Here is a 26,884-nt window from a genome sequence, read left to right as displayed (position 1 = left end):
CAGAGAGTTTTGTCTGCTGCCCGGGCGGAGCTCCGGCGCTTCCCCTCTGGGTCGCAGCACCGGCCTTTGAAAGTTCCCCCAGCCCCGGTCCTCTCCGAGATCTCCAGCAATCCCTAGTCCCACGGGGCGGGCAACGGCAGCTGGGAGACCTCCGTGCCCTCCGTGTCTCTCTCTGGGACCCTCCAGGCGCCCCGAGCACCAGGCTGGGTCTCCCCGCCAATGGCGGGGAGAGACTCTCCCCGCGGGCTCAGGTGTGCAACTCCAAAGTTTCCCTCTGCGTTTAGGAGTAATTGCGGGAGGTTTAGGTAGGGTTCTGGTCACCTGTTTCCACCGTCGCTCCTCTGTTGTGTTCTCGCTCCTGCCCTAGATGTGTGTGGATCCTCTGGGGGCGTCCGTTGGAAGAAAGCCGCTTGCGGGTACTAGGCTGCCCGTCGGGGTCGGAGAGTTTTCACCTATTTCCACATCCTCCCGGAGGAAAGTCCATCCGCCTTCCGATGTATAGTCGCGTGGGTGTCTCAGACGTCCTGAGATGCTGTCTGGATATCCTTTGTCAAGCGATAAGTGTCCAAATAATTGTAGACTCGAAGGGCGAGAGACAAAGAGGACTACTCACGGCGCCATCTTGGATCTTCTCCTCATTTCAACATGTTAATAAAGCCAACTGAAGAGGAGTCAAGTTTAGGCATTAGCCCCTCTTCCCCTATGTCTAGGACTTTGGGGTCCTTACTTTAAATGTTATATATTAATGTGAATTCCTACCCCAGGGGCTGGCCCCGTGGCCGAGTGGTTAAGTTTGCGCACTCCTCTGCAGGCGGCCCAGTGTTTCGTTGGTTTGAATCCTGAGCGCGGACATGGCACTGCTCATCAAACCACGCTGACGCAGCGTCCCACATGCCACAACTAGAAGGACCCACAACGAAGAATATACAACTATGTACCGGGGGGCTTTGGGGAGAAAAAGGAAAAAAATAAAAAATCTTTAAAACTTTATCCTGCTATCCAGTAGTCCAGAAAGTATAACATTAAATTGTAATTTTCATTATTTATGCAATAAACTTGATAAGCAAGTCCAAGAAAGACCAGTTGGAAGGATTCAGAAACAAAATCTCCGTTGCTCCTCACATTTTCACCAAGTGTAAAATGGTGAAATCCCTATCAAACCGACAGCAAAAACATTAGCAACAAAAAAGGTTTGACTGTATTCTTACTATAAAACAAGCTTCTTTTTACATTTTTATTCCACATGATTAACGTAATTTATATGTAACATGAGTGTTTATCTTCAGCATATCTTACATTATGGCCACAGCTAGCTGAGGATATAGAAATTTGGGCCCCAAATACTTTGGTTTCTTATGTGCTTTAGGGAAAAGGGAAGATTGTAACAAACAAGAAATAAGGTGGAGTGAAAACGGAGGTTTCTCTGGATTAGGAACATGAAACCTGGGTTCTAGTACCTAGTTCTCTACAAACCAACTGGATGACCAAGGACGTCATTGTCATTTAACCTCTTAGAACATTATTAATCTACCTGTAAAATTGGAGGGGGAGGAGGGGAAGAGATTGCTTTTGGACCAGATGATTTCTCAAGTTGTTGAAAAATTTTCAGCAAGTTTTCCAATGGCTCAAATTCTATATACACAATATTTTAGATTATAGTGAAGGTTTGTGCCATTTATTAACCACACTCATTGTGAGAAGAAAAAAAAAAACTCCACTAGAAAATAATTCAAACATGAAGAAAATGAGGAAAGTGTATTAAAAGAAAAATTAGGCAAATTGTCCTTACCTATGAGGAAACTGAAGGACTACAATATTACTCTTCTACAAAGTGAGAAGGCCAAATGGTGTAGGGGGAAAGATTTGTGAATCAGGAGATCCTGGCTCTAGTCCTAATTCTATCTCTAGCTTTTTAATCTCGTACAAATCCCAAAATCTGTGATCATATCTTCTGTAAAATGGTATTAATCAGCTCCGCGGGGGTCCGTGTGAGAATCAGAAGATATAACATACGTAAAAGCACTTTGAAAAGTTGTGCAAATCTAAGATATTAGCATTAGCATACTGCATTGGGAACTCTCTCTAGGATGCTCTTCATAATTCATGGTTTTAAACTAACCGGTTCTGGAAAAGTTATTTTTTGACCATGAAAAACTAAATACAGAACATGTCAGAGAATTATATAACAAACACCCATGAACATTTCACCTAGAATTAAATGTAAATAGTTTGATCAAAACATCAAGTTGTCCCTTAAATATATACAATTTTTATTCGTCAATTATATCTCAATAAAGCTGGAAAAAAAAGTAAACTGTTTGTCATATTACTTCAGACATTTTTTAAAGATATAAAACATTGCAATTACAGATAAAGTACTCTTTAGTGTTGATTCATTCCCTCCTAGCCCATAATGAATCTTGTGTTTATCATTCCAGTTCATATTTTTACACTTTACTATAAAAACGTATATCCTGGGGCTGGTCTAATGGCATAGTGGTTAAGTTCATATGCTCAGCTTCAGCAGCCGGGGGTTTGCAGGTTTGGGTCTCAGGTGTGGACCTACACACTGCTCATCAAGCCATACTGTGGCAGCATCCCATATACAAAATAGAGGAAGATTGACACAGAAGTTAGCTCAGGGCCAATCTTCCTGACCAAAAAAACCCCCGACAAAACGTATATTCGTAAATAACAAAGTATTGGTTTGTTTTTAAAAGTCAAATACATTGTAAAATTCATATCATATTTTACTCATTCTGCAACTTCACTCACTTTTGTTTCTATAATCTAACCACATTGATACCTATAGCTCTAGTTTAAGTGCTGAATACTAATCCATCTATGAATGTATCACAATTTATTTATCTACTAAAAAGTATTATTTAGCCAGAAAGTCTTTACTGGGTTATAAAATAAAATCATAGGAAAATGTTTAGATATGGAAAGAATCTAGGAGATCATCTGGTGCAGGGTTTCTTAACCTACAGTTCGTATACCTTCTCCCACTAATGAACTTTAGGATATCTAAGAAATTTGAGTGTCTGTGGGATGAGCATTTTCCACAGAAAGGGCAAAAGCTTTGACCATATTCTCAAAGAGATACATGTACTAAATAGTTACTTATCCTAAGAGAGTTGAGCACCTGTGGTGAGGTTCCATTCTCTCTCATTTGATATATAAGACTGAGGTCCAGAGAGGTTAAATAATTTATACAAAATCGTGGTGATAATAGAGCCAGTTCATAGAACCACAGATCTACGTATATTGCTTTTCCCGAACACCACGTTGCTGGGATTTTGTGCTTACTCGTTTGTTGCAACACAATATAATTATATTATACAATATAATATGAGTTAAGTTCCTTTCAACTTTTAATCTATAAAGTTCAATTCAATCTTTTTTTTCTTTTAATTATTATCCACTGCTGGCGAGGAGATGGTAAAACTGGTACGCTCTTGTATTACTGGTGGCATCGTAAATTGGTATAGTCTTTTGGAAAATAATATGAGATGATGAAGTGCCAATAAAACATTCATAGCCTTTTGGTTCAATCATTTTTTTTTCTTCTTTTCTTTTTTCTTTTTCTCCCCAAATCCCCCCAGTACATAGTTGTATATTTTAGTTGTGGGTCCTTCTAGTCATGGCATTCAATCATTTTTATATTGAGAAAAAAATTCCTAAAATTGGACAAAGCCACATGTACAAAATATTCATCAAAGTATTATTTGTAATACTTTCCACCATTTTCCATTATTAGGATAACAGATAATTTATCCATTATAAATCACAATATGTCCACTCCTCTGAATACTATGTAGGCAATTAAAATTAAGGTTTTATAAAATCTTAAGAGATAGGAGGAAATTCTTATAACATAATATTAAGTGAAAAAAGGGATACAAAATCAATTTACATTATAACTACAACTTTGTAAAAAGTCTGCACAGGAGAGAAAACTAGAAGTAAATATAACAAATGATAACTGGTCATTTTTTTCTCTTTTTGATGCAAAATCTTAGGTAATGTAGTTATGGTCATAATTTTTTAAAAGTAAACAAAAGCAACATTATCATTGAATCCAAATGCAATACATATTAATAGGTATATTTCCCCACAGATTCATCACCTTAAAAACATTCAAAGATAAAGACTTTTCTTTCATAGTACAATTTTGTAGGCAATGTATCTTCAGAATTAGGTGTAAAATTACCAATTACAAGTTGGTTGATTGCACTCACAAATCAGCTGGTCAGATAGCTTCTCAATTTCCATGAACAAAGTTGGAAGCTGATTTCTGAATTGTTGTCCTTAAGTGAATAGAATTGGCTTCTGCTTTTATCTGACAAAAATCATTTTGTAATCATATCTTATGTATGAAATCAAGGAGGAATTCTTCCAAAAGCAGGGTTTTCTTTTTAATGTTTTGATGTTTAAATTCATTATTTCAGTTTAAATATTTTCTTGGTGTGTAGGGTCTGCTTTAGGATTTTGTCATGTGTTCCTATTCTGATATTTCTGTTTAGTAGAGCTATCAAATTAGAACAAGGATGTGTTCATCTAAAACCAATTCATTTCCAGGTTCTCCGCGAGCGCGCGCGCACACACACACAAATATTTTTGTTTCTTTCCTTCCTGGTCAATAAACATTTATAGTGACATATATATATTCAAGCAAGCACGCGGGCTAAACCAGCAGGGGGCGAAATACAATAGGAATAAATTTGACAAGCCATATAGATTTTTCTCGCTTTAGTGACTGAGCAATAACAAAAAATCCCAGTCCCACCACAAAGCAATTGGTACTCCAATTTAAAGTGATGCAGTCTCCCTATATCTTACAGCGATTGAGTTGTAAAGAGACTAATGCGGGTCTATTTTAGCGCTCCAAGTTAATTTGTCTAGAACATTGCAGAGGCGGGATAAACCGTGATGTACTGCTTTTGTCCTTATCCTTCCCCTGATTCGTATAATTCCTCCACTCAAAGGAGTGGACACTTCTCCGTGGCTGATGGGGTGTTTTCCATGCTTGTTTCTTTGCGTACCTGCTGAGCTTTCCTGTTTTGGAACTATTTTAAATTATTCAAATTACTGGTGCAGGTTTGGCAAAAGTGAGCAGAAGGAGCACCCCGCAGGGCTCATGATTTGCAGAGTAGGACCCTGGGCTCTTCATCCCGGACGATAACAATGATCCTTGTAGTCTAATTTTTCCAGTGGACGGTGTTCTAACAGATATTCATGATAAAGGGGAAAGGCTATTAAAACGCAAATGACCAACTGCTCAGGGCTGATGATAGAAAATGAATGTTATGAACTCTTCGAGAAATGCAGAAGTTGATTTCTTTAGTTTCATTGGCTATTCTTCCGCAGCACGTATGAAAAACGACCACCGTCTCTACCCGTTAGCAAAATCCCCAGTTATGATCATTATTATTTTAATTTTTTTGTTAGCCTCGCAGACGATTTATCAGTTCGGCGGCTGCTTTCCCTCTTGCTTCCCATTCTAAGTCTGATTTATAGTAAAGTCTTCTTCGTTATTTGTTAAATATCAGCTTCCTCTTCTGTCAGATTACATTAAAAAGAGGAAGGGACTTAAGACTGTGAATGAAGAAGTCGTTTTCGGGGCGAAAAGGGCAAGGTGATAAGTGCTCTCCAGTAGGTTTTGGTGACGAAGATAAGGTTCTGTATTTCAAAACCTTTGCAATTTTATTTGGAGGCAAGAGAAGTCTCGGTCCCGAGCTGAACGTTAACGTTAACCGGCTGAGGAGCACCTGTCCCTTGCCTGGAGCGCCGCCTCCACGGGCGGCGAGCGCGAGAGGACGCCTTTCCCTCCTACAGCTAGATGACTGGCAAGGAAGCAAAGGAAAAGGGCAGCTTGCCCGCACCCAAGATGGCGGCCGGCGCGCTGCGCGACAGCGCCTGCGCAGGGGTAAGCTTTCTGTGACACTAATTCCCCTGGAGTGTCCTCCCCCCACCCCTCAGCACCCGCCAGCGCCCGGCCCCGACCTAGCCACCTGCGCCCGGAAGTGACGTGTCGGCGGCAGCGGTCCCCGCGCTGCATGATGGGAGAGTGTGTGGAGTGGGCGGGGGGTCTCCGCGGAGGAGGAGGTGGAGGTGGCGGCGGCGGAAGAGGGCGGAGGGTAATGGGATGGGGGTCCCGCGGCAGCGCTGAAACTCCGGGTGGGCGGCCATGGCGCTGCTTCGCTGACAGGGCTGTGAGCAGCCTGCCTTCCGCTCTCAGCAGCCTCGCGTCGGAATAGCCGGTCCTTCCCCGGGGAGTCAGATCCTCCCCGGGCCCCTGAGCCATGCCCATCGCGGCCGCCCCGGACGAGCCAGGTGAGCGCCACCGCTCCGCTCCCTGAGCCGCGCGGGGGAAGAGGGTACAGCGACCCGGCCCGGCCCACCGGCTGGACCCTCCCCCGGGCCGGGGGCACCTGCCTGCTGCGGAGCCGGGGGCTTCGGGGACCGTTCCGGCTCTGCGGGCCTGCGGGCTCCGGGCTTGGGCTCTGCCCTCTTCCGCGGCGGGTGCGGGGACGCCGGCGGCGGCGGCGGCGCCAGAAGCGCGCGGCCCCCTCCTCGCCATCCCGGGCACCGGCCGGGAAGTGAGCCGTTCCCACCTCCCCGGCCGCCGCCGGCTCGCCCTGCCCCTCCGCTTCCACCTGCCCTTAGCTCCGCGCCGGCCGCTCCCTCCCGGGAGCCGTTGAGAAGTTTGGGGCTTTGCCTGGGCTTCCTCTGTCTTCCTCCCCCTCCCTCGTGACAGGTGTAAACACTGCCTGCTTCGCCCAGGCCCGAGGCCGGCCGCTGCCGGAGTGCGCTGCTTCCCAGGGTCTCTGAAGCAAGCGGCTTGTGACCGCTCCAGCAGGCAGTGGAGACAGCCCCAAAGCTCATGCCTCCCTTCCTGAGAGGACCTTTTCTGCTCCCTTCTTGCTCTCCTCAAGAAATAATCTGCGTCTCCTCGCCTGATCGCGTTCGAAAAGTTGGACCATTATTCTTTAAGCGCCCGGTTTGGCAGGTCTGCGTCTCGCTTGGGCAGGGGACAGAGTATAGGGTGAACGGTGGTGCGTCCTTTCTCCATTATTAGGAAAGTACTGAGACTAAGTAGGTTTTTCTCTCGGTGGTTAATACAAATTATAGCTTGGTTTCCCACTGAATCTTCTACTGGGGTCGAGGGAAGGACTAAGTCACACGCGTAAATATTTTACTAGGGGCGGGAGGGGGGAGCAAGTGAAACAAAAGCATTGGTTCCGTTTCAGAGTTCTCACTTGAGAAGAAGAAAAGTAAAACTTTACTTTTGAACGTTAATCCTCCCTTTCACAAGCTACGTTTACATGCTCCGAGTGCGGGTTTTTTTGGAGGGTGGCAGGGGGAGACAGTTGAATCCTTGGTGTTACGTTTAATTGTTACTTTCAGTTAACCTTTAGACGTAGAAATATGTGCTAAACTCTAGGGGAAGCAAATGTTCCAACACAATTGTGTTCATATAATTTGCACAGCCTATCTGCATTTTATATGCTTTGTCGGCTTAAATGTTGGCTTTTGTAGTAGTCATTTTTAACTCTTTGCAGAAGTTTATGTGTTTAAACAAAATATCTGTGGTAGTCCTCTAAATTTTGTCCATGAAGATATCTCACATGGATTAAAAGACAGATCCTCTGTAAAACATCTAGCCTAGTAAATGACACCTGGTAAATTCTCGTTAGATCGAATTCCTCTGTTTTATGTATCAATTAGATATATTAATTGATCTTCAAAGCATAGATATATTTTTAAATCTTTAAAAAAAACTCTTGAAAGAAATTCACTAGAATTCACATAATATGTAGAGCATTTAAATTTTGATGTTTTCTCATCTTTTGATGTGGAGACTATTATAAAAATAATCCTGTATCAAAACAAAGATAATGTATCCGTAATTGCATTGATAAATTTTGCAGAATCCAATTGTCTTTATGAAAATCTTGTAATCTGGGTGAATCCTATTATAAAACATCATTTTAAATTTTAATTTGTTCTGCTTACATTTAGTTAAAAACTAGATCAGAAAAGTAGTGACATTTGAGTATCAAATAAGGCTTTATTTTGTGTGAAATCTAAGTGTCTCTCTTAACAGCCTAAATAGCATCTCATTGAGGAATTACCCCTTCTCTACCAATCCTACCCCCCAAAACTCATAAAAGGAGGCCATTAGGTATTTAGATACTTTTAAACAGTTATAAGTTATTTAAATCAAATGTTTATATTCTAATTTAATGTTAACTACAATTTGTAAGTTTAAAAATACTTTTTCTCTCTGTGCTTAGCACTTTCAATTCCTCTTTAAGTAGGCGAGTGAACCTTTCCAGCCTGAACGTCATACGTATTTACGGTTTTTACACAATTTCAAAAATATCTGGCATTATGTGAGTGATATATATATATATCATTTTGATAATTGATCTTTTCTCAATCAGTGTATATACACACATGTCCTTTTGTGGCTTTATGTGATAATTACTAACACTGATGTACATTAATTCCTATGAATGAGGTACTTTTCTAAGTGATTTATATACAGCATGTTAACTTATTGAATCCTCACAACAACTCTATAAGCTAGTAGGTGGTATTATCCCCATTTTTCAGAGAGGAAACTGAGGCACAGAAATGTTAAATAATTTGCCTAAGGTCAGATAGCTCATGACAGAGCCAGGATATGTGATAGTTTTATTTATCATATTTATATAGTTTTAAAAACATGTAACACTATACAGTATATTTTCTTGGAATCGTGGAGTATGTAGCAAAAGTATAAAAACATGCACTGGAATGATAAACACCAAATCAGAGTAAAAGTTCCCTTTGGAGAACTGGAGAGGAATAAAGGATCTAGGAACGGCCCATGGTTTTTCAGCAGTGACTGTACTGTCTTTAAAGTAACCTGAAGCAGATTTGGTAAAAGATTAAGGTTTGACCCAGCTAAGAGTTGGGTACTTGATCATTCATTATATTTTTTTTTCTAAACTTTGTTGTATGCTTGAAATCATAATAAAATAAAAAGTTCAGGTTTTTCATTTAAGAACATGTATAAAGCATCCCTCCGTTTCACCATTGTATATTTAGAAAGAGGACAGGGAAGGAGCTAGTGTTATTTTGTGTTGACTTCCTTTTAAAATACAAAGAACTTCTAACTTGGAAATATTTGAATTAAGAACCGTTGCCCTGCAGAGCTTCCTCTGCAGTAACTTCCCTTGCCTGGGCTCACCACTAACTGCTGCCAACCCTCTCAATGGCCCTGTGTTGCACTCCTAGCTTCTATTTCTGGCCTTACCCTATGGTGGGGGCTCATAGGTCTGGAGTAGACCTAGTCCTGGGAAAGACAAAAGGTCAGAAACTATATAGTGGGGAGGAAGCAGGAAGATGGGGAGTCATTGTTCATTATGTTGGGAGAAGTGAGAAGAGAAGGAAAAGAGGAGATTTAAGACTCTGTCCTATCATTCCTCAGTCACCACCACTCCTGTTCCAAAAAACTAACTTAAGTAAACTTTGCAGAGATAAATTGCTAATAAATTAAAGGTTGTCTGTATGCTCAAAGCTTAATTTACAAGCTCTATTTTGGTGAATAGTTCCCAGAGGAAAATTAAGTAGTAAATTAGAATAAGTTCACTGTAGGTTCTATTTATGTGAATATTTACAATATGCCACAAACCATTTCAACTAAATGTCTGCTAACACCATAGTATTCTCTTCCTTTCATTCGTGCGGCAAATACTTACTGATTACTTGCTATATGTCAGGTCTTCTTCTAGGTGCTGGGGATACTGAAGTAAACAAATAAGGGGAAAAGAATAGCCCTCATAGAGCTTCAGTTTCTTGCATTTGTATGTGTGTGCACACACGCATGTTTGTGTGTATGTGTGGGGATAGACAGAATATGGAGATGGCAGATTATGTTAAGTATCATAGAGAAATAGAGTCCATTTGGGGGGGATAGGGGAGTATAGACTTTTTGACTTTGAGCCAGGAGTGGGAGGTTGTTGGGGCTTGCTGTTTTATGTAGGATGGGGTCAGAGAAGGTTTAAGACCTGAAGGAGGGGAAGAGTGGTAAAAGCAGAAGTATGCCTGGAATAGTGAAAGAATTGCAAGTGGGAGAGTGGTAGATGGATCAGAGAGCTAGAGTGTGAGAGGGCAGGGTTGTAGGGCTTTGTAGGGCTTTGTAGGGCTTCTAATGACGTTGGCATTTTACTGTGTGAGATGGGAAGTCTCTGCAGAGTTTTTGAGTAGAGATGTGACATAGTGTTTTATAAGGATCTGTCTGACTGCTGTACAGAAAGTAGACTACAGACGTGCAAGAGTAGAAGTGGGACGATTCTTAGGAGGTGGTTACAGTGATGCAGCTAAGGGATGGTAGTGGCTTGAACCAAGATGGGAGCAACAGAGGTGATGAGAAGTGGTAGGACAGTTTCTTGACTTGAATCCTTTACTAATTTCCCCATTACTAAACTCAAAAACTTACAGAGGTACTCCCTTCTGAAAATTCAAGGTCCTCACAGCCTGCCTTCCCAACATTGTCTACTTCTTTCATATACCCTACATTCTAACCAAACTCCATTATGTGACTTCCTGCTCCTTGACAGTTGCCCCATGCTTTATCTTTAGTGCCTGCCATTTCCTCTGTCTATTAAAATACTTCCCATTTCAAATTCTTTCTCCTTCATGAAACTTTTTCCTCATTTTCACCATTCTTCCTCTTCCCAGTCAAGCGAGATCTTTTTCTTGGAATCCTTTTAACCGCATTTTACTTCATTTGATGTTTATATTCTCCTTGCATTAATTACTCTTACTGTTTTCTTGTATTGTTCCCCCTAATTAATTGTAAGTTTCTTTAAGGTTATGATTCCTTTTACTCAGTTCTACCCCTCATAGAACCTAGCACAATTTTGTATGTAATAGATGCTCAGTAAATAGTGGGTTTATATACATTTTAATTTTTAAAAATAGTTTATTAAAGAAGCATACAGGCACATCATAGAAAATAGGCAAGCAAAAAAAAAATATCACATTCCCACTACCCAGAAATCCCCACAATTAACAGTTTAGTGTGTATCTTTCCACACGTTTTTGGACTTATTTATATATATGCACTTTTTACCAAGATGAAATATTTTCATACTGACTGTTATGTAGGTTTTTTTGTTTTAGTCAATTAGACTCCCCTTACTATTTCAGGAAATTTTCATCTAAACTAATATTCAAGGCCATATTCAAATTCTTCCCCAGTTGACCCAAATATGTCCCTTTACAACTGATTTGCCAAAATCAGCATCTATTCCATATTCTCTTTTTCTGGTAATTAAAATTATGGAAGAATATACTTACTATAGAAAATTTGGAAAAATGTAAACTGGTATTCCCCATGATGGCAGAGACCCATCTGTTTTAACGCCTGACACAGAGTAGCACTCAATAAATATATATTAAAAACAATAATAGAAGAAATATATCACTAGTCATCACAGTACAGAGAGGCAACTGTAAACATTTTGGTTTACATCCAGTTTCGGGGTTTTTCCTATGGATATATGAGTGGTGTACACACACATGTATGTATGTATGAATCATATTGTATCTTGGTGAACAAGTTTGTATGTAAATCTTTGTCTGGTTATTTCCATAGGACTGAGTCTTAGAAGTGGAGTTACTAAATCAAGGGGAAAGCCAGTTGTTTTCCAAGAGGTTGTTATAAAATCGCTCCTACCAGCAATGTGAGAGTACCCATCTTCCTGTAATCTCCTCACATGATCAGTAAAGACTCAGTTTTAAAATTGTTTTCCTGAATTTTTATTTTGGATTTAGGCTTTTTGGCAGTGAGGAATGTTTGCAAATTTAAAGTTTTTTGAAGGATTTAAACATGAGACATGTCTTTGTTTGATACGAGGTTAAAATTGCTTATTGCCGGGCTCTTTTTAAAATAACTTTGATTCTGTTATCAAGCTATTTAAATACAAGAAATACAGTATTATCTTCTAGAACTATGTTGTGCAGTACAGTAGCCACTAGCCACATGTGGCACTTGAAATAAAGCTAGTCCAAAGTAAGATGTGCTTTAAGTGTAAAATACACACCAGATTTTGAAAACTAGTGTAAAATATATATTTTACATTGATTACATGTTAGAAAAGTGTTTTGGGTACTTTAAGTTAAGTAAAATATATTATAATTAATTTTAGCTGTTTCTTTTTTTAGTTGGATGCTGGAAAATTTAAAATTGTTTATGTGGCTTATATTGTATTTCAGTTGGACAGTGCTGCTCTCAAGCGTGACACTGACGTTTTTATTTATGGAAAAGATATATAAGATTAACTTCACTGTTCTAGAAAGTAGTAAATAGGTTTTAAAAATCACTTCTTACATTTAAGTCTGTCATCTTGTTTTTCATAGTATACATGGTTCGCACAGCCATTTTTCAAATTATGTGTTAGATTACGAATTATAACTTACTGCAGTTCTTGTGCTCTGAAAGAAAGACATATAGGAGGACTTGGGAAGAGTGTTAAGAAACTTACCTGAGGAATTGATCCTTCATCTAAGAATTGAAGGATGTGTGAGAATGTTTTAGGCACTGGGACTGCAGGTGCAAAGACCCTGTGGCACAAAAGAATGTTATTGTCTGCCTTTCAAAAGCTGAAAGCAGGCCCATCTTAGAGCATTGGAAACAATGGGGGAAGGGAGGAGGAGTCATGACTGGAGAGATGGGAATAGCTTGTAGACTTTATTAAAGATGTTTTTAAAGATCTTTATCACAACCAGGGGATTGATATGATCAGATTGACTTTTAAAAAGATTACTTCGGTTGGGTATGATTGAATACCAGTCAGGGAGACTAGTTTAGATGATAATGGCAGCTTAGACCAGAATGGAGTCAGGGAAGCTGGAAAGAGATACAGATATACCAGAACTGAGGGATTTCTGAGGTAAAAGTCATTCTTTAGAGATAGTGGAGGGTGGAGAGCTTTGCCAAGGGTGGCTCTTAAGTTTTTGCCTTCATACCCAGGTGGGTAGAAGGACCATTCACTGAGTTAGAGAGCCCTGGAAGAGGACCAGTTTTGAGGAAGAAAAACTTGAGTTCTGTTTTTGTTAAGTTCAGTTTGAGGTCTTTGAGAAGTTCAAGTGGAAAGGACTGGTAGAGAGTTGACTTGGCTGGACTGGGGCTCAGTTTTGAGGGCCGGCCTGTAGGGATAAATCGGGGAATCCTAGAATGTGGTCATTAAAGCCTTAAGTATATGAGATAGTTTTGGGGAGAGCTGAGTAAGAAGAGAGCCTACATGAAACGTGGAAGAACTTAAGTGCTACTAAATTGAGTACGTTTAATGCTTGTGAGAAATTTTCAGTTTGTTTTGAAGACTACTTGTAAAAGTGAGAGTAAGGAGTAGTTGGATCAAATAAGTTAAATACTTCTCTTTGACATATGTGTTATCAAGTAGATAACCTGATACAATGTTTATTTGATTTGGAGACATACCTTTTTCTTGGAGCAGAAAACAAACTGGGCTTCCCAAACTATACAACAGGCTGAAAACAATTATGAGTAAGTATTGATGTTTTTGCTACATTAAGAGGTGTAAGGAAAAATTATGTAATTATCTCCATAAATACTGAAAAGACATTTTAAAACACATTTTTGATTTTTTTTAACAAAGCAACTTAAAATAAGAATTACTGGATAATTCTGTAATAGGATAAAACATACGTACCTCAAGCCAAATATCAGTATCTTCATTAAGGGAGAACACTAGATGCCTGCCATCGCCACTGCTATGAGATTTGGTGTTGGAGGCATTAGCCAGCACAACCAATAAGGAAAAACAGACCTAAGAATTGGAAAGGAAAAGGTCAAACTACCTGAATTTGCTTATGGTGTAATGCTGTACTTATACAAGTACCAAGTAGCTTTCAATTGTATGAACAGTACTCACCAGTTAGAAAATACAAGTAGAGATCCCATTTTACATGGGTAGCAAAAACAAAAAGGTAAAATACCCAACAATAAATTTAACAACAAATGTAAAAACCCTATGTTGCTAAGATTCAAGTTTTATGTTAAATAAAATTAACGATTCTGTGTTTAGGTAATAGAGGAGATCATTCCTAAGTCACATTTTCTTCTTCTTTAAATGTTAACTTTGATACTTTTCAAAGTAAGACTTCTATGAGTAGGATCTTTAATATTTGCATACATCTTAATGAGACCACAGTTTTTTAAGTGGATGAAATGTATACTGTATCTGCCTCACCCACCCTCCTAAGTGGGTATTTTCGTTGGAGTTTTCTTCCTAGTCATTGCTTATATTTTGTAATATTTTCTGTTTTGCTATAGTTTACCATCTCTCAACTTAATGTTTGTTGTGTAGATGCAGAAATCTTGACCTGGGGTATTTGTAGATAAGACATGTATGCTACAGTGACACTCAAAATCTGAAGCATTGATTTATTTTCTTAAGGCTTTTGTTTTTAGCAGCTGTTTATAAAAAGTAATGAAATAGTATAAAACTAACATTAAGAGATAATTTAACTCTTTTTACATTGGATATTTTTAATAGCATCTTTGCTCCTAAAAAAAAATTTATACCAACAGTTTCAGGGCCAGCCTGTGGCCTAGTGGTTAAGTTTGGTGCCCTCAGCTTTGGTGGCCTGGGTTTGGTTGCTAGGTGTGGACCTACACCACTCATTGGCAGCCATGTTGAGGTGGTGACCCACATACAAAATAGAGGAAGAATGATAACGGATGTTAGCTCAGGGCAAATCTTCCTCAAGCAAAAAAGAGGAAGATGGCAACAGATGTTAGCTCAGGTTAAATCTTCATCAGAAAAAAAAAGTTTCAGGTATCAAATTTAAATTTTTCTTAGCTGAAGCCCAAACAGACTTTGAATGTTCTTACTTAATACTTGTAGTTAAGTCACCATTTCTTCTTACTCCTTTCCATATTTCAGACTCATTCCCCTATATTGTAATGAGCCAGCAGATGATAGCTTTCTGTCGTCTTAGGTTTCAGAAGTTTACTTGAAACATACTGCAAGTGTTACACCTAAATAAAAAGTGCAGATTTTTAATCAGATTACCAGTGACTTGGAATCCTGGAAGTGGAGGAAAGTTTCTGTTGTTGCTGCTGTTCACATATTCATTTCTTAATGTTCAAGTACAAGTGAAACTGATTAATTTTTTAAATGTTTTGTTTTTTCCAAGAATTCCATAACATTTAAATTATATACATAATTATATCTGTTTCAAGGATTGTTGCAGTACTTCAACTCTGATCCTTTAAGGAAAACTTCCAAATTTCATTTTTGAGAGAAGTAGTGAAGATTTAATGTTGTGAACTCCTCGTTTTTGAAATCTTAAGAGCATTAAATTTCTTAGTGATATTCTCAGGTAGATGTGTATGACAGAACTTTAAGGAAATTGTACAATCAAAGCACTGCAAGTTAGGGAAAACTTTTTATAAGAAAAAGTACTATTTCATTGATTTACATGTATTAATGAGTTGAGCAGTGACGTTTAGAGACATTTATGTCATCCCCAGACTTATAAAGTCCAGTAATATCCTTATCCTCTGGAAGCTTAACGCAGTGGTTCTCAGCCTTCACTAACCATCAGAATCATCTTTGAGACTTTTTTTAGAATGCAGATATTCAGGTCTGCCTATTCTATTTAAAAAAAAAACAATACAAAGCTAAAACAGAGAAGCATTGGTTTATAGTCTACTAGGGGAGAAAAACATGGAAACAAAGTTGATTAACTTTGTTAAACGTAATACAAGAGGTAGATATAAAGGAGGAGGATTAATTCAGACAGGCAGCCTGACATAATGAAAAGAACACTGGCTTTAATGTTAGAGCCCTACTTTCCATACTTACTTTTTGTGGGACCTTGAACAGATTATTTGACCTCTCTGAGCCTGTTCCTTCATCGATAAAATAGATGGTTGAATTTTTTTTTTAGAGATTGGCACCTGAGCTAACAACTTCCCAATCTTCCTTTTTTAAAAATTTATTTTCATTTTTATTCTTCTCCCCAAAGCCCCCCAGTACAGAGTTGTATATTCTAGTTGTGAGTGCCTCTGGTTGTGCTGTGTGGGACGCCACCCAAGCGTGGCTGGACGAGCAGTGCCATGTCCACGCCCAGGATCCGAACCGGCGAAACCCTGGGCCACTGAAGCAGAGCACATGAACTTAACCACTCGGCCACAGGGCCGGCCCCTAGATTGTTGAATTTAAATTGAATAGTATATGAATAAGTACCAGGCACAGTACCTGTCACGTAATAACTTGATAAATATTGGTGATCTCACTTCACAGAAAATTTCATGCCTGAGTAGAGTTTTGAGGGCTTAGTAAAAATGGATTCTCTGGACAGATAAGAATAGGAAATCAGAAGTGGCATATGTGTCAACCTAGAGATAACATGGTGCCAGTGGAAACTGGGGGTAGTTTTGTCTGGCTGGAGCAGAGGGAGTATCTTGGCCATGTTGGCAAGATAAGGAGTTTCAAGTAATCCCAGCCAAAAGTAATGAGGCCCTGAAATAAGGTATTAGTCATGGGATGTTAAATGTAGTAAGCGATGTTAAGGATTTAATTTATGGGAGCGGGATGGCAAAGTGGGAGCAATCAGGGGTAACACTCAGATTTCTGGACTTAGGATTCAGAATATTGTATAGGAATAAGTTTGTTCTTTGAGTAGAGGTTGACTTCAGTTTTGAAATTGGAGAATCTGAGATGTCTTTGGGACATCCAGATAGAGATATTTAAAAAGACATTTTTTGGGTAGGTAGGTCTGGAGTTTGGGCAGCCTGCAAATAGATAGAGGTTTGGGCATTATGAACATATGAAAACAAAAGGTGGATGAGATCTCTCAGGGATAGAAATAGTAGCTATAGGGAGGCCAAGGCCTGGGAACGGTGACATTTACGAGGCGAGCCAAAGAAGCAGATCCATTGAAGGAAGGTAAAGAAAGGATGTGATAGGTAGGAGGAGAATCTGGAGAGAATGCCTCTCGGAAATGATTTTTCACTTAAAAATGTGTTTTAGACATCTTTCCCTATTAGTAATATAGCTTTATCTTTTTTTTTAACTGGCTACACTTTTTATTTACCCTATTGCTTATTGACAGATATTTAAGTTGTTTTCAGTTGCTTTTTTTAAAACAATGTAGGAATTAACATTTTTGTGGAAATATCTTTGCATATTTACATGAATGCATCTTTAGGATACATTCCTATAGATTAAATTGCTTAATCAAAAAGTGCATTAGGGGCCGGCCCAGTGGTGCAGTGGATAAGTGTGCATGTTCCGCTTCTCTGTGGCCCAGGGTTCACCGGATCAGATCTTGGATGCAGACATGGCACTGCTTCACACGCCCTGCTGTGGTAGGCGTCCCACATATAAAGTAGAGGAAGATGGGCACGGATGCTAGCTCAGGACCAGGCTTCCTCAGCAAAAAGAGGAGGGCTGGCTGGAGTTAGCTCAGGGCTAATCTTCCTCAAAAAAAAAAAAAAAAAAGAAAGTGCATTGAAATTTTTGAACTATTAGTAAATTGCCTGAAGTATGTGAACCAGTATATACTCCCACCAGTAGTATCTTTAATTTTATCCTTAAAGTGGTTTGCTTCCTAAATTGAGGGTAGTATGAATTTGAAAAATAAGTAGTATTTTTTATTACTTTTATGCAAAATTCTATAAAGAGAAGAGGAACTTGCATTTATCAGATTACTTGGTTCATTCAAACAGTGTAATTTAAGAATGCATTTTGTCCTTGCAAGCACCAGATCAAGGAGGAGTTCTTTCTTTGTTTTAAAAGCAGCTCTGGGGGCCTGGTCCCATGGTCGAGTGGTTAAGTTCGCGTGCTCCGTTTGGGTGGCCCAGGGTTTCAAGGGTTCAAAGCCTGGGCGTGGACATGGCACCACTCATCAGGCCATGCTGAGGCAGCCTTCCACATGTCACAACTAGAAGGCCCCACAACTGAAGTATGCAACTATGTACTGGGGGGATGTGGGGAGAAAAAGCAGGAAAAAAAAAAGAATATTGGCAATAGTTGTTAGCTCAGGTGCCAATCTAAAAAAATAAATAAATAAATAAATAAAAGAAACTCTGTTCCCTCCTCTTATATGCTGGAACCAATAAATTGGATTTACAGGAAGTGGATCAGAAGGAAAGAGAATGATAGTATTATTGTGAGGTGGATTAAACCTTGAACAAAATGGATGCATGCAAACAATTTTTGTTATTATTGTAGACGTACTGACATTACCAACACAAATTCTGTGCTAAGATTTTGTACAGAAATATTTTGAATTTTTTTTTTTTTTGCTTCTTGTAGCAAACTTGAAGCAATGGCTCCAAGACTGTAAAATGAGTTATTCTTGTAAAACTGATCATAGGAGCATCAATGTCTTCGAAAATACCCAGAGTAGAAATACTGCAGAAGTTTTAACTTGCTTTAAATTGCACTGCTTACATAACTTAAAGGTAAAAAATGCGGACAAATTTCAAGCTTGTTTTTTGTTGTGTTTTAATTACCTGATGTTCTTCACCACACCTGTATGGAAGGACCCACTGTCTTTGCCTAACCTCAGTGATACTAATAGTCTTTGGGGAGAAATTGACTGTTAGTTTGGGTCATTTTCTCTAAAATCTTCAGGGTCCCTTTTGTCAGACTTTTCTTTATTTTGGGTTATGACCTCTTTCTGATTTGTAAATTTAGGTTCGTAAAATCAATTTAGGGGGTCATGCCCACCTAGTAAGAAAAAATGAAATAGAACTAAACATATCAAGAGTGCACAGAGAGTAAAGGTAAGTACGGTTTGGTGAAAACTTTTTTTTAATATGTGTGTGTATACATTGGGTCATCGTGCAAAATGTATTTCTTCTGTGGGTTATGGGGGAAAAAAGTTTGAAGAATTCCACTTTATATGACAGGCTAATTCTCAAATCATTTCTAACCAAAGGTATAATGGTACATTGCAAATAATAAATGTTAACTATTATTTTTCTTTTTACCCTTTAGTCTTTCTACCTCTCAGGAGAAAGTAAAACTTTAAACCAAGCAACAACACCATTAAAAGGCCAACTGGCTACAAATCTGTTTGCCATGGGCATTCCTTCCATAGTTTCCATGAAGTTGTCAATTCAGGTATACCCACTTGTGGCATTACCTGCATATACCACATGCACTCATGAGCACCATTTTGGAATGTGTTTATATTTGATTTTTCAGATATGCAAAGCTTTTGTTTTATGATAGTTCACCCCAAGAATGTCATTATATGTTATTAGCTGTGCATGATTTCTGACTATTTTTAAGCCTTGTTCATTGTCTGGTTTCCTTCTGTTGCCTCACGTGTCTCTAGGTCTCCCTTGTTTCAGCTGATGGGTGGTCAGAGAACAAATCAAAGTAAAACTAATAGCACTTGGCAGAGACATAATTTGTGAGGTAAATCTGCTGTTACATAGGTCATATTTTGAGGCCAGATTTGTGAGTTATAGATTATCTAGGACATTTTCTGCTTCCTTTTTCATTAGCTCAGATAATTGAATTTTAGCTGCATTTGGTTGCAGTTTTATAACTTTTCCTAAATGCTTTTTTCTCTAAAAGATGAGTTGCTCTCATGGAGGGCATTTATAATATAGTGAGTGGCACTGTCAGAGGAAGGGCAGCTGCCAAGGGCCTGCCCAGGTGTACATATTTTAACTAGAGACTAGAGTGCTGTCTTTAGTTTTGACAGTCTACAAAGTATTTTTTTTTTCCAGGACACCTCAGGCTCTTTAGGTTTAACTCATCAGTCTTGACTGAAATGCTAATTTAAAACTTTATAGCAAGAAGGGGCTGGCCTGGTGGCGCAGCAGTTAAGTTCACACGTTCCGCTTCAGCGGCCTGGGGTTCACCAGTTCGGATCCCGGGTGCGGACGTGGCACCACTTGGCAAAAGTGGTAGGCGTCCCATGTATAAAGTAGAGGAAGATGGGCATGGATGTTAGCTCAGGGCCAGGCTTCCTCAGCAAAAAGAGAAAGATTGGCAGTAGTTAGCTCAGGACTAATCTTCCTCAAAAAAAACTTTATAGCAAGAAATTTCTTTCAGAGCATGTCAGCTGAATGCAAAATCTGTGGAAAAATTTACATGAAGTACTAAAGAAAGTTGCTGGGAGCAGAGAACGAGGGTGAGGGAAATTAGTTGGACTATCCAGAGGAGCATCACACTCTGAGACACCAGCTGACACCTCCACTTAAGCTGAGAAACTGCCTCATATCGAAGCAGATATTCATCTCAGCTGGTCTGTTAAAACACACGAGCAAATTTCTGTCCTGTAGCTGTTTTTTCTCCTAGCTTGCATGTAAGTACTACTCCTCTCAATATTCTTTCTTCAAACAGATTGCAGCACAAACGATCGGATTTGTTTTCTTTCATGTGTCACATTTCAGGCCAGCCTCTCTCCGATCACACTTACTTACCTTGATTGAACTTAGATTTTCCTGACTTGTTTGGTGGAGCACTAGGAGACCAGAGCTAGGATTATAGAGACCTAGTCGAGGGGTGGAGAAGGAGGCAGTGCAAGATTGGTCAGTGGAATAAATGCCCCAGCAAGAACAATAATGATGTATTCAGTTCCTGCTGTGAGCCCGGCCCTGAGGATGTAGTGGTCAACAACAGAGGCCTATGCATGCACAACATTTCCAGTCTTTTGAGCTCAAGTAAAGTGACTGGCAAGAGCAGTTTCAGTGGAGTGGCAGGAGGGAAGCCAGATTGTGCTGGGTGGAGGAATGAGTGGGAAGTTAGGAGGTAGAGACAGTGAATAGACAGGGCCCTTTCAGAAAGCTTGGTAGTGAGGAGCAGAGAGAGCCAGCGGGGCATGGAGGGGAGGGGTCTGTTTGCTCTGATTTGTTTGAGGATGGAAGCGTCCTGAACATTTCCAGGCTGATGAGAAAGCATCAGTTAGTAATGGAGAAATTCAGAGAGCCCCCTGAGCAAGCAACTGAGAAAGAAAACAGAAAGGGTTATCTATAGACGATATTGTGGATGTAAGCAAGATTTTAGTGAAGGGACAGGAAATTAAAATATAGTTCCTACTTTTTGATTCTGTTTTCATTGTAAGGTTTCAGGGAAATTAGGGTGGCTAATTTGTTCAGCAGCTATATAATATGAGCAGAGAATACTAGGGGGAAAAAACTGTTTTCCAAGGGCTAATGCATCTATCCTCATTGCTGATTTGGTTTTGTTGCCTTTGTTATCAACAGTTATCCAATGTCATTTATTCAATTTCAAGTCAAAGTACCTTTTGGGAATAATAGGTAGTGAACTCTCACATGTGGTCAGTTGATATGACGAGTAAAAGGTAAAACAGTTTCTAATGTTTTTATTTATCTTATTTGATTTTTACTTTGAAACTATACAAACATAAGTAAAATGCCTTATGGATTTGCATAGAAGGTTAAAATATACAGTAAAAGAAAAGCTGTTAGGAATTTTTGAAAACTAGCGTCTAGAAAATGATAACTCTTATTGCTGGTTTAGCAACGTGCATTGAAGAGTATGAATGTGTGTTACTGCTCCTGTTGTCCTTTACATTATGTATATGATATTTGTACTTTTGTGAATCATCCTAATTGACATCAAAACCAAGAAGACAGAAAATGTGTCACTTTTGGCAGTCTGGTCTTTCGAGGCTGATCAATTTAGGTATAAAGATATTTTGCTGCTTATTTTCATTGTTTACTGCATTTTTACCACCACATACATTAATATTGAAACAAGAGATTCACTTCTTGGTATTTTTGTTGGTTATGCTTTCTTCATCTTAGCTTGTAAGCATCTTTGTTTCTCCTTCCGAATTATTGTGGAAGTTTGAGAAACATTTTTCTGAATAACTCAGAAACCTTTTAGGGAAGATTCTTGTAATTCTAATATTTACTGTCAATTGTTTCTGCAATAAGAAACTTTTCAAATATTTTATTAGCTTGTAACTCATTTACCACCTACTAGTTTTACTACCATGAGGGATTATTTAATCTCTTAAAGTTTTTATTTCTTAGCTGTAAAATGAAGATAATAATTCCTACCTCATAGCATAGTGTGAGGACTAAATGAGATAGTTCGTGAATGCTTTTCATGTAGTATCGACACATAGTAAGCACTGAATAAATATTAACTTGATATTGCTGTAAGCAGAGAACGAAAGCACATAGAATATACTATCCATTTAACAAATGTCTTAAATAACACTGCATATTATTATGCAGTTGAAGACATATTGATACAGTTGATGTCTATGATGTCTTGGGTTTTTGTTTTTAAATTGGCAAGTTTGAAGGAATTATGAGATCTCTTAAAAATATTCAGCTTTAGGATTGTGGAAGTTTGATTAAGTAGCCTTAAAGTTTGCAGCCTCTTGAAGGGAGGATGATAGTCCTAAAAATAAACAACAACAAAGCCTTTCTCAATTCTTTACTTAAAAACGTCTATTTTTAGAGGGTCTCCCTGTTTTGTTAGCTGCCTTTGAGCTAATATGCTGAGGACAAAACACTCAAAAAGAAAAAATGAAAATTATCATTTTTGTAGATTTTAAATTTTAGAGGCATGAAAACTTTTGTGACATTGTGGTCCAGTCATCTCTAGATGTGTTGAAAACCAGAAAGTTAGCTAAAATCCAAACCTTTATATAGCTCAAAAGAAGGGCTTTTTCTTCTCTTTCTTTATGACAAGATGACTATCAAACAGGAACGTAGGCTGGGCAGATTCATTGACAGTACATTTCAATAGTATCTTAAAACTCCCATGAGGATCTTACAGTATAGGTTTGAATAATTTGAACTACTGTAATAGGCAACATTTGTAATGCAAATTGATGTTTTTAATTGCTTATGTAACATTTTCATTGATTTTTCTAAAGAAAATGCAAATTTTTTTTCACTCAAATGATTTAACAAGTGACTAATTATAAACCTCAGACATATTGTGGTAAAAAGGTAGTGAATTTTTTGGGTGTGATCCATTAAATAAACCTTGCTGGTGTAGTTTGTACTATTTAAGTCAGTGGCATAACTTCAGATACAGTCGTTTATCTTTCTTTTCCCTCTTCTTCCCACACCATCCTTTCTGCTTGTGTTCTCCTTCACTCCCCTGCACTCCCAGTCCCTATAAAAATAAGTTTGGGGTGAAGGGTCCTCAGTAAAGCTGGATTGTAATTTTGGTGTGCTTATCTGGCCTTCAAAGTTGATGCACTCATTGATGCAGCTGGGCTGGTGCCCTGGGAAAGCTGGGAGTTTCTCTCTGTTGAGTTTTTAGCTTGTCTGGAAGGAACTCTCAATGTTTGATTCCAGGAGATTGCTAGAGGGCCTCTTAGAGATCCCACCACTACCACCAGATGTGAGCTCAAAGACTTTTAGGGTAGTTAATACTTTGTGTGGATGATGGAGAGTAGAGTGATGGTCAAGGATTAACTCTCTCTTAGAGGAATATATAGAATCCTTTCCATCCCAACCAGGCACCTTCTTAGAATTCTTTATTCTTGTGGTCTTTCCTCTAACTATAGTATCTATAGTCAGTTTACTTCAAGGTACTGGTAAGAGCTTCTGGGGTGCATTGTCCTTTTCCTCTTCATAACCTCCATCTTTTAACAGACTGGTCCCTTGAATTGGTTCAGAGGTTATGGTCTTTGTCCTTCAACCTTGGGTATTATATTGTATTTTCTAGGATTGGTTATAGAAATTAGCAATAAAGTCAACCTTGTGTATCTTTAGTGTGGTTGGTAATAGTTTTCTTTCTTTAGTTTTTTTTTTTTTTTTTTGATGAGGAAGATTTGCCCTGAGCTAACCTCTGTTGCCAATCTTCCTCTTTATTTGCTTGAGGAAGATTAGCCCTGAGCTAACATCTGTGCCAGTCTTCCTGTGTTTTGCATGTGGGATACCTCCACAGCATGCCTGCTGAGTGGAATAGGTCTGCATCTGGGATCCAAACCTGCAAACCCAGGCCGCTGAAGCAGAGCACACGGAACCTTAACCACTCAGCCATGGGGCCGGCCCTGGTAGTATTTTTCTTAAATGACCTATTCTTTCAGTGACCTTTTAAAGTATATGTAGAGTCATGTGAATGTTTGTGCCAACTAAGCAAACATTGACTTAGATTTTTGTTAAGGGGAGGTTATTTGAGGTACAGACTTCGTGAAAGTTAAAATGTGATGATGGTTGATAACTTACTGAGTACACAGAATGTGCCAGGTACTGAAGGTCTGTTATCTATAGTCCTCACAACAGCATTGAAAGGTAGGGACTGCTAGTCCCTTTTTATAGATAGGAAACTGAAACTCAGAGAGGGCAAACTCACATAGTAAGTGGGGAAACTGGAATCTGAACCTAGGATCTATCTGACCTCAAGTCAAAGATCTTTCCCCCATACCATGCTACGTCTTGAGACATTCATATATTGCCTTAAATCCCAGAATAAGGCAAGGGATGAATAAGCAAAACTTTTTTTAATAAAATAGTATATTTATAACTATGGTCATGTGTTCATTCACTTGTAATGTAATTGCTGTTAATCTAAATATATTGATTTTATGAGAAACATTTTTTGTTCTTTATTGATGTATAGCATTCATAGAGCAAAGTTCAAAAATCTTAAGTATACGACAGGATGAATCTTTACAAATGTTATTTGCCCTTCTAACCACTCCCCAGATCAAGAGATAGTTGACACTTAGCATCCAGCAGGCTCTTTTATGCCCCCTTCCAGTCAATACTCTACCCTGTAGGTAACCACTATTCTCAATTACCACCATGGATTAGTTTTGCCTGTTTTGAACCTCACAGAAATGGAGTCGTATAATATGTATTTTGGGTGTGTTTATCTTTCTTTCACACATTATGTAGTAATAGTCATCCATGTTGTTGCTTGTCATAATAATTCATTTCATTACCATGTGTCCCATAGTATGTATATACCACGATTTATTTTAACCATTTTCCTGTTGGTAGACATTTGGGTTATATTCAGTTAAGAATGAAGTTGTTATGAACAGTCTTGTATATGTCTTTCAGTGAACAGTCCTGTACATATCTTCATATCTTTTTAGTGCATAAAATGTACTCACTTTTGTGGGCTATATACCTGATACAGCTTTAGTAGCTACTGCCTAACAATTCTCTAAATGGGTATACCACTTTACTCTCCCACCATTAAAGTATGAGAATCCTAGTTGTTCCACATCTTTGCTGTCAGTAGGTATGGTTAAAATTGTTTTAATTTTAGCCATTCTAGTGGGTGTGTCTTATTGTGGTTTTAATGTACATTTCCCTGATGACTTTTCGTATACTTATTGGCCATTTGGGTATCCTCTTTTGTGAAATATCTGTTCACATATTTTGGCCATTTTTCTGTTGGGTTGACTCATAGCTTTGTAGGAATTCTTTACATATTCTGGATATGAGTTCTTTGACAATTACATGTATTGCAAATATCTTTTCCCAGGCAATGGCTTGCCTTTTCACTCTCTTAATGTTCTTTTGAGGAACAGAAGTTTTTAATCTTAATGAAGTCCAATTTATCAATTTTTTCTTTTATGATTACTGCTTTCTGTGTCTTATTTAAAACATTTTGCCTTTCCTAAAGTCTTGAAAATAATCTCTTACGTTATCTTCTAGAAGGTTAGTTGTTTTACTTTTCACATTTAGGTCTACAATCTATCTGCAGTTGATTTTGTCTAAGATATTAGGTAGAATCAAAGACTTTTCCCCATGTGGATATCCAGTTGACCTAGCACCATTTGTTGACAAGACTGTCCTTTCCCCACCACACTGCAGTGGTATCTTTGTTATCACATGACCATGTAGCTTTAAACCAGCTTTAATATCTTATAGTTTAAGTCCTCAAACTTTGTTCTTCTTGAGAAACTGTTTTTAAATGGCCAGATAGTTGGGCCCATTCCTCTTTTCATTCTTCTGCCTTCCCAGACCTACCTTGCCACTTGGCCCGAAAGCTTTCAACTACAGACTTATCTCTTCTTTTTCATGACCATTTCAGACTTGAGGCTAGAACTCCTTAAGCAAGTGTAGTTCCTGTTCTTGTGAGAGATTAATACTGGATCACTTTCACCCTTCATATGCTCTGTCACCCTGGCTGCTGATCTGGCACAGGGCTCAGAGTTCCACGGCTGATTGCTGCAGGACTTGTGGATTGTTACCCTAACCCCTCTGTATTGGACCTCTTATACCAGAATTTCCAAACCAAAGACCCTTTTATTTTCATGGTTAGTAGCCCTGAAGGTCTTCTTTGGCTTGATATTTAATTGCTGTTATTCACCTGATTGTCCCCTAGTCTTTCTGTAAGGATATGATTTCCCATGGACAAATCTACAAAGTACAGGAGGTCCCCTGAAATTCTGTATCTCCATGCTCTCACTATCTGTAGCATACCCGATTTACTGCTCAACCATGAGAGCCTCATGTCTACTGTTTGTAAATACTATAGCTTGAATCTTTCCTAGGTACCCACATTACTTGTTTACTCCCCTCTAACAGGTCTTAGAATAAGCAGACATAAAAATGGCAAGGTGAACACACCCCCTTCCCCGCAGACACCACACACAAACACACACACAGACACGCACACACGAGTGCTTGTTTAGGTTATAAAGAAATTGGACAAGTCATTTCAGACTCCTTGTGGTGTGGAGTAAATAGTCCATTAAGAAGATGAAAAAACATTTATTGAGGTTGCTTTGTGCCAGGCACAGTATTAAAGTAGCTCATCTATCCCTTTTCTTTTTTCCTGTGAAGAAGGAATAGCTATTTAAAGTCCATATTTTCTATGTAAAAAAAAAAAAGGTGGATTTGTCTAAGTCAAACTTAATACAGTCATTTGTTGCT

The 26,884-nt window shown here is 38.8% G+C and overlaps 1 protein-coding gene across 3 annotated transcripts in view; it reads left to right on the top strand.

Annotated features, from left to right (window-relative positions):
- The first annotated feature begins 6,100 nt into the window (after nucleotides 1-6,100).
- The window catches only part of AFTPH (aftiphilin), a 67,469-nt gene continuing 46,685 nt past the window's right edge, over nucleotides 6,101-26,884 (top strand). The window contains exons 1-2 of one of the 3 annotated variants that reach the window (XM_046661188.1): nucleotides 6,101-6,336; nucleotides 19,035-19,160. The gene's annotated coding sequence lies outside the window, so the exon portion shown is untranslated. The remainder of the gene's footprint in view (nucleotides 6,337-19,034; nucleotides 19,161-26,884) is intronic. The other 2 variants (XM_046661187.1, XM_046661190.1) reach the window with 2 other exon arrangements.

This window comes from Equus quagga, chromosome 5 (genome assembly GCF_021613505.1).
Source record: "Equus quagga isolate Etosha38 chromosome 5, UCLA_HA_Equagga_1.0, whole genome shotgun sequence".
Classification (NCBI taxonomy): domain Eukaryota; kingdom Metazoa; phylum Chordata; class Mammalia; order Perissodactyla; family Equidae; genus Equus; species Equus quagga.
Note: the sequence above shows the minus strand (reverse complement) of the source record. Positions and strands in the feature narration are given on the sequence as shown.